Genomic DNA, 5,609 nt, shown 5'->3' with positions numbered 1-5,609 from the left:
TCTGCTTTGTGTTGTGCCAATGCTAACGGCATGCACCGGCTTAAGCCCGTTATTGTTGGCTGTGCAAAGCAGCCTCGGTGTCTTCGTGGGGTGATGGATGTCCTTCCTGTCGTCTGGTACCATTCTTTGAAGGAGTGGTTTACAGCCCAGATCTTCAAAAACTGGTTCCACCACCACTTCGTCAAGGTCATACGTTACCAGACGAAGACACTGGGAATCCCGCACAACCAGGTAAAGGCCCTCCTTCTCCTCGACAATGCACCTGCCCACCCGTGCGACAAAGACTTGGTGGCTGAGAATGGCTGGATTAGGTGCATGTTTCTGCCACCTAATACGACTGCTCTCATGCAACCAATGGACCAAGGAGTGATCGTGGCAACAAAGCACCTATACCAAAGGAAGTTCCTGGACGAGGTGATGGTTGTTCTTGAGGACGAGGATGAGTGCAGGGAGGGATAGGACACGCGAGGCCAGCAGACTTTGGAAAACCTTCGCCACTACAACATCAAGTCTGCAATCTACAACTGGGCCAGTGCATGCAAGGAAGTCCCTGTCAAGACTCTAGAAAATGGTTGGTCTCGTCTGCTTCTCGGAACGGATGTGGAGTACGATTTCCTAGGTTTTGACGTGGATGACTTCCATGCACGTCTACGTATGCATGGCGACGATGTTGATGTGGACGATGTGCGTGAGTGGTTGGATGACGACGAGGGTGATCCTGGGTATCAGACATTGTCTGATATCGAGATCGCATCTTCAGTTGCATGTGTCAGTACCCAGCTTGAAGATTCCGACGAGGATGGCGACGATGATGTGGACTCCTCTGAGCATGACACTACTCCAGCCATCCCCAAGCTGAGCGCACTCCGGGAACACCTAGAGTTCGTTCTCAACTACCTGGAACACCCGGACTGCGACAGGGAGATGCAGCCCTTGGGACTTGTGGAGGAAGTGCGTGCTTTCAGGCAGTGCATCATCAATCGTCAGAATCGTCGTTCCTTGCATCAATCAACGATTGACAGTTTTTTCAGGCCCGTGATCCCCGCTGTGCCCAGCCCTGGCTCCACTCTGTTGCCTCCCCAAGACAGGCCCTCATGCTCCAAGCCACAGCCCAGCACATCAGCCACGGTGGAGTCACCGCTCGACGTGAGTTTGCGTCTATCTTCAGAGTCGTCTGCAGTGGGTACGCCATCACCACGACCCAGCGACGCACCCCTAGGTCACCTGCCAGTGATACTCTCGGACTCTGACAGTGATTAAAAAGCAAGAACTTCTCCACTAGACCACATGGGAATTTACAGTGTTGTGCAGTGAAAAAAACAGTGAGTTGTGTTAAGGATTTACAGTTGTGAGTAAAAAGACAATTTTTGAACTAAATTTAATGTAAATAGACTTGTTTGTTTTTGCTTTAGAAAATGGTTAGAAGAGTGGGAAAAGTTAAAGTGCAGAGTGCAACACTTAGTAAGTTACAATGGAGCATAAGTTAGACAAGAGTGCGCACTGTGAAGAGAACGGACTTCTGAGTGCGATTGGCTAAGTTCAGTGCAAGACTTCATGAACAGTGTACTGCAAGTGCTTCAGGAAATCCTTCTTACTGTCAGAGTCTGAGAGGAGGTGGTTATTCATCAAGATGGCCATGGACTTGCTGTAAGTAGGCAGAATGTTTCATACTGTACTTTTTTCCATATTATACTTACCTCAAACACCTCATTTCACTCTTTAATGTCCTTTATTGGTGTGAATAGGGTGCTAGGAGTTATGCATGTGCAGTAGGAAGGTGTTTTTCTGAGTTAGGCTAGGTTAGGGTCCATAAGTACCAGTCCAGGAGCCAGGGACTTGTAAGTACCCGGAATGTTGAATATTGTATGAACCTACCTCAAAAACATCATTTTATGCTTCTTCTGCATTTATTTCAGTCTTTTATGTGCCTTATTGGTGTGATTTGGGTCTTAAATAGGTGCAATGTATGTCCAGAGGGAGTTGTATAGGTGTTTCTCTGAGTTAGGGTCCATAAGTACAAGTCCATAAGCTGGGGCCCAATATCCGGACAGGACCACTATCCGGACTTGCCTATGGCTCTATTACGTCGGATATTTGAGGGATTACTATATATATATATATATATATATATATATATACATTATTGTAATTATTTTGATAAGGATGTGGCAGTAACCCTATTCTGTACAAAATACATCATGTAGTTTGGTAGTTAGAGGAGGCTCTTTCCGCCATGCTGGGCTACTTCCCATGTCAGATGTGCAAAATACACCTTGCCTTCTCTCAAAGGGTTCTCCGGGCTGAGAGTACCTGTACTTATGGACATGCAGTTTATTGCAAATGATAGGAGAAAGACTGAAGTTTCTCTAACAAATATTTTAGCTTTAAGATTAAGGATAAGTGGGTTAAAACAAGAGTTGAAAACACACATTTTTTCCTATTTCACCACACTGAGCCATTGGCTGTCATCTCGGGCGATGCAGCCAAAGCGTTAATTAAGTGTAATTCCAAAAGAATACCAACAACTGAATTTCCATCTGTGATGAGTTTGTTTTGATGACTCAGCAGTTTTGCTAGCTAGTAAGCTCTCGAACATAATCACATTTTTACCAAGTGGACAACACGCAAAGTGATCAAGGCTGCATCTCAGAAGGCAAGCTGACTGTTCAAGTTGTCTGTTATGGTAGAGTGAACACACTCTTGGTGTTGGAAAACCTAGCAGCTGCCACAAATGACAGAGTGTTATTTTTATGTGATGCTGACAATCTACATATCATTACAAAAAAAAAAATCAGTAAAAATTATGTTATCATGTAATGTTCAAACAAATCATGTTTCATGGTGAGATGATGTAAAAAAAAAAAAAAAATGTTATCGACTTATCTCAACTTGATTATTCTTCACTGAAAAATGACAATATGAAACTTAAGGAGTATACTAAAATGGAATAAGGTGTGAATTTCTTCATTTCTTTTGGATAAATGATTAAAAAAAAAAAAAAAAAATCAATTTACATGCAATGTGTGTAACGCCACGACTTCACCCTGACTTCAGAAATGGATACTACATCTACATTTAGAAGTACTATAGGCTTTCTATTTTATGAAGGCAGTTTGGGTGGGGCTTCCTAAAACCTCACACCGCTAGCTTTGTTGCCACATCACCGCCACACACGTGCTTCTCTCCCCTCCCTCTTCTCTCTCTCTCTCTCATATTTATATTAACTATTTGTTTTTATTTTATTTTTTTTCTCTTTTGAATTTTGATGGGCAAACTTCCATGGTGGGAGACTTACCAAGTATGAGCCGCACACACAAGGCTATCTCCCATGTCACTCCACTTGACAACATCGCAAAAGCAACGCTGACAAGTCGTCCCAGATTTATACTCTCCTTTAGTTTTTTTTTTTTAATTACAACTATAAAGAGTATTTAAAATTCATTTATAAGTAGTTCATTCATTCATTCATTCATTGCCAGACGCCATGTATCCCAGATGGAGTGACCAAGGGCTTAGAGTTAATTGTTTTACAGGGAGGGGCACTAATCCTCTACCAACCCCACTTGACACGTAGGGATGCCAACAGCATCTGGTGTTCCCACGTGGTCACCCATCCAAGTACTAACCAGACCCAATGTTGCTTAACTTCGCTGATCGGACGGGAAGCGGTGTACGTTACTTAAAATAGGAGAGAGAGGTGAGCAGGCGTAATTACATGTGTGTGGCGGCGGTGATGTGGCAACAGAGCTAGTGGTGTGAGGTCTTAGGCTGCCCCACCCAAACTGCCTTCATAAAATGGAACGACTATAATGACTAAACATTGGTGGTGGGTGATGGCAACCACCTACAGTGGAATCACCTAAATTGTGGTCTTACAATATTGGGCACATGTTGCGATTTCAGAATTTTGCAATTTAGAAAGAACTAATCTCATGGGAAAAATTACTTACGATTTGTCATTTAGGAAAAGTTGCCTGCTTTACCCCCAAACCTACACCAAACTGGTCACCAGTGAACACAGCAACCTTGAAAAGATTAATAATGCATTTAATGGGACTGAACAAAATTTATTGCAAGGTTCTTACATGGCACTGACTGATGACATTGCTTGAATGGACGGGGGAGTGGGGAGGGGTTCCGAGGCTTGAGGACTGTGATTGGCTTAGGGTAAGTGCTATGCTTTTTATTTATTTATTTTTTTCATGTGTCTGACTCTGGGCATATGCTTCACAGCCTGCTCTCAAGGCCCAGTAGTCCTCCTGCATACCATACACCTCTACACGTCACCATTTCAGCATTAACACCCACCATCCATATTGAATACATGCTAGGACTGTCTCATACAGGACTGGTGTATTGGTATTAGCAGGGGTATTTTTACATGTCGGTGGGTCTTCTGGTAGATCTGTAAAGTCTGATTTTTGGAAATTCAAATCCTTAAACTGTTCCCCGCCCCAGCCGAGATTTGAACCTGGGTCCGGTAGGAATGCAGGCCACCTCTCTACCAATTGAGCCACCACCTACCCCATTATGATTGCTTTAGTACAGAGACCTTACAGAAATTAAGTTGCTCACTGATTGGTCAGCCAATATTGCACCATTTTTGTGTAAACGTCTCACAGCACAGGTGCTGCCTGGCTGCAGATTTATCTAAAAATACATCTCGTCCCCTGCTGTGATACATGATTGGTTGATGAATACAATAATGCTTTAACAGCAGCAGATTTCGTTCATTTCAGCTACTGAAGATTTCCATTTTAACCCCTTCACACATGATAAGTTTCCGTAAGTATTCTGGTTCACAATTTTATTCCCCCTCCCCCTATGCCAGCCCCCCACCCCCTGCGTGCCTATGAAAACATGTATTCTCATCTTAATTTCACCACCCAAACATATATTTACTGCCACAGAACCTACATCATCTTATTCGCTGATGTTTGTTCTAGCTGATAAAAAAAAAAAAAAAAAAAAAAAGTACGAATAAAAGTACGTTAGGCCGGTGTGAATAAACATTCTGGGACGTCACTCTCACTTCCAAAAATCATAGTTCAAATGTTTTCCATCATAAAGAAAAATGTTATTAGATGTTTAGAAAGATAATTTCATTTTTCTAATACATTTTGCGGATTTGTGATACGCTTTTGAGTTTTCATGAAAACAGCTAAAAACTGGAAGTCATTTCCTACCGGAAACTAACTTTTTGTGCAGGGAGCTCTAGCACAAAAGTTTTCTCATAGAGGTTATGTTTTTATTTCATAATCTTGTGTAGAATTTCATGGGCTTTCTCAGGGTATCTGCAGATTTTTCATGTACCTCATAGTTTCCCAGTAAATCACAAAAACCTACTGGGTATCCATGCCCGTGCTGACCTTTTGTCATGCACGCACAGTAACCGTTATATTCCCACCTATGTAACAACGACTTTTTATAACAGATATTACATTGTTATTTCATGTACAGCTGCCAGCACTCCTGCATGTTACAGAGGCACGAGGATTTGAAGAGATGTGGTTATTTACTTCGAAACAGTCCACGTAAGTGAAGCGGAGTAACCTCGATATAGTTTCATTAAAGAGAGATGTTTGTTGTATGTAAGCTCCATTTTGCAA

General features: G+C 42.5%; 1 pseudogene; it reads right to left on the bottom strand.

Annotated features, from left to right (window-relative positions):
- Positions 1 to 3,577: 3,577 nt before the first annotated feature.
- Positions 3,578 to 3,703, bottom strand: LOC145394275 (5S ribosomal RNA; annotated as a pseudogene).
- Between the last annotated feature and the right edge of the window lie 1,906 nt (positions 3,704 to 5,609).

This window comes from Coenobita brevimanus, chromosome 26 (assembly GCF_032717465.1).
Source record: "Coenobita brevimanus isolate Jiangsu-jjx chromosome 26, ASM3271746v2, whole genome shotgun sequence".
NCBI lineage: Eukaryota > Metazoa > Arthropoda > Malacostraca > Decapoda > Coenobitidae > Coenobita > Coenobita brevimanus.
Note: the sequence above shows the minus strand (reverse complement) of the source record. Positions and strands in the feature narration are given on the sequence as shown.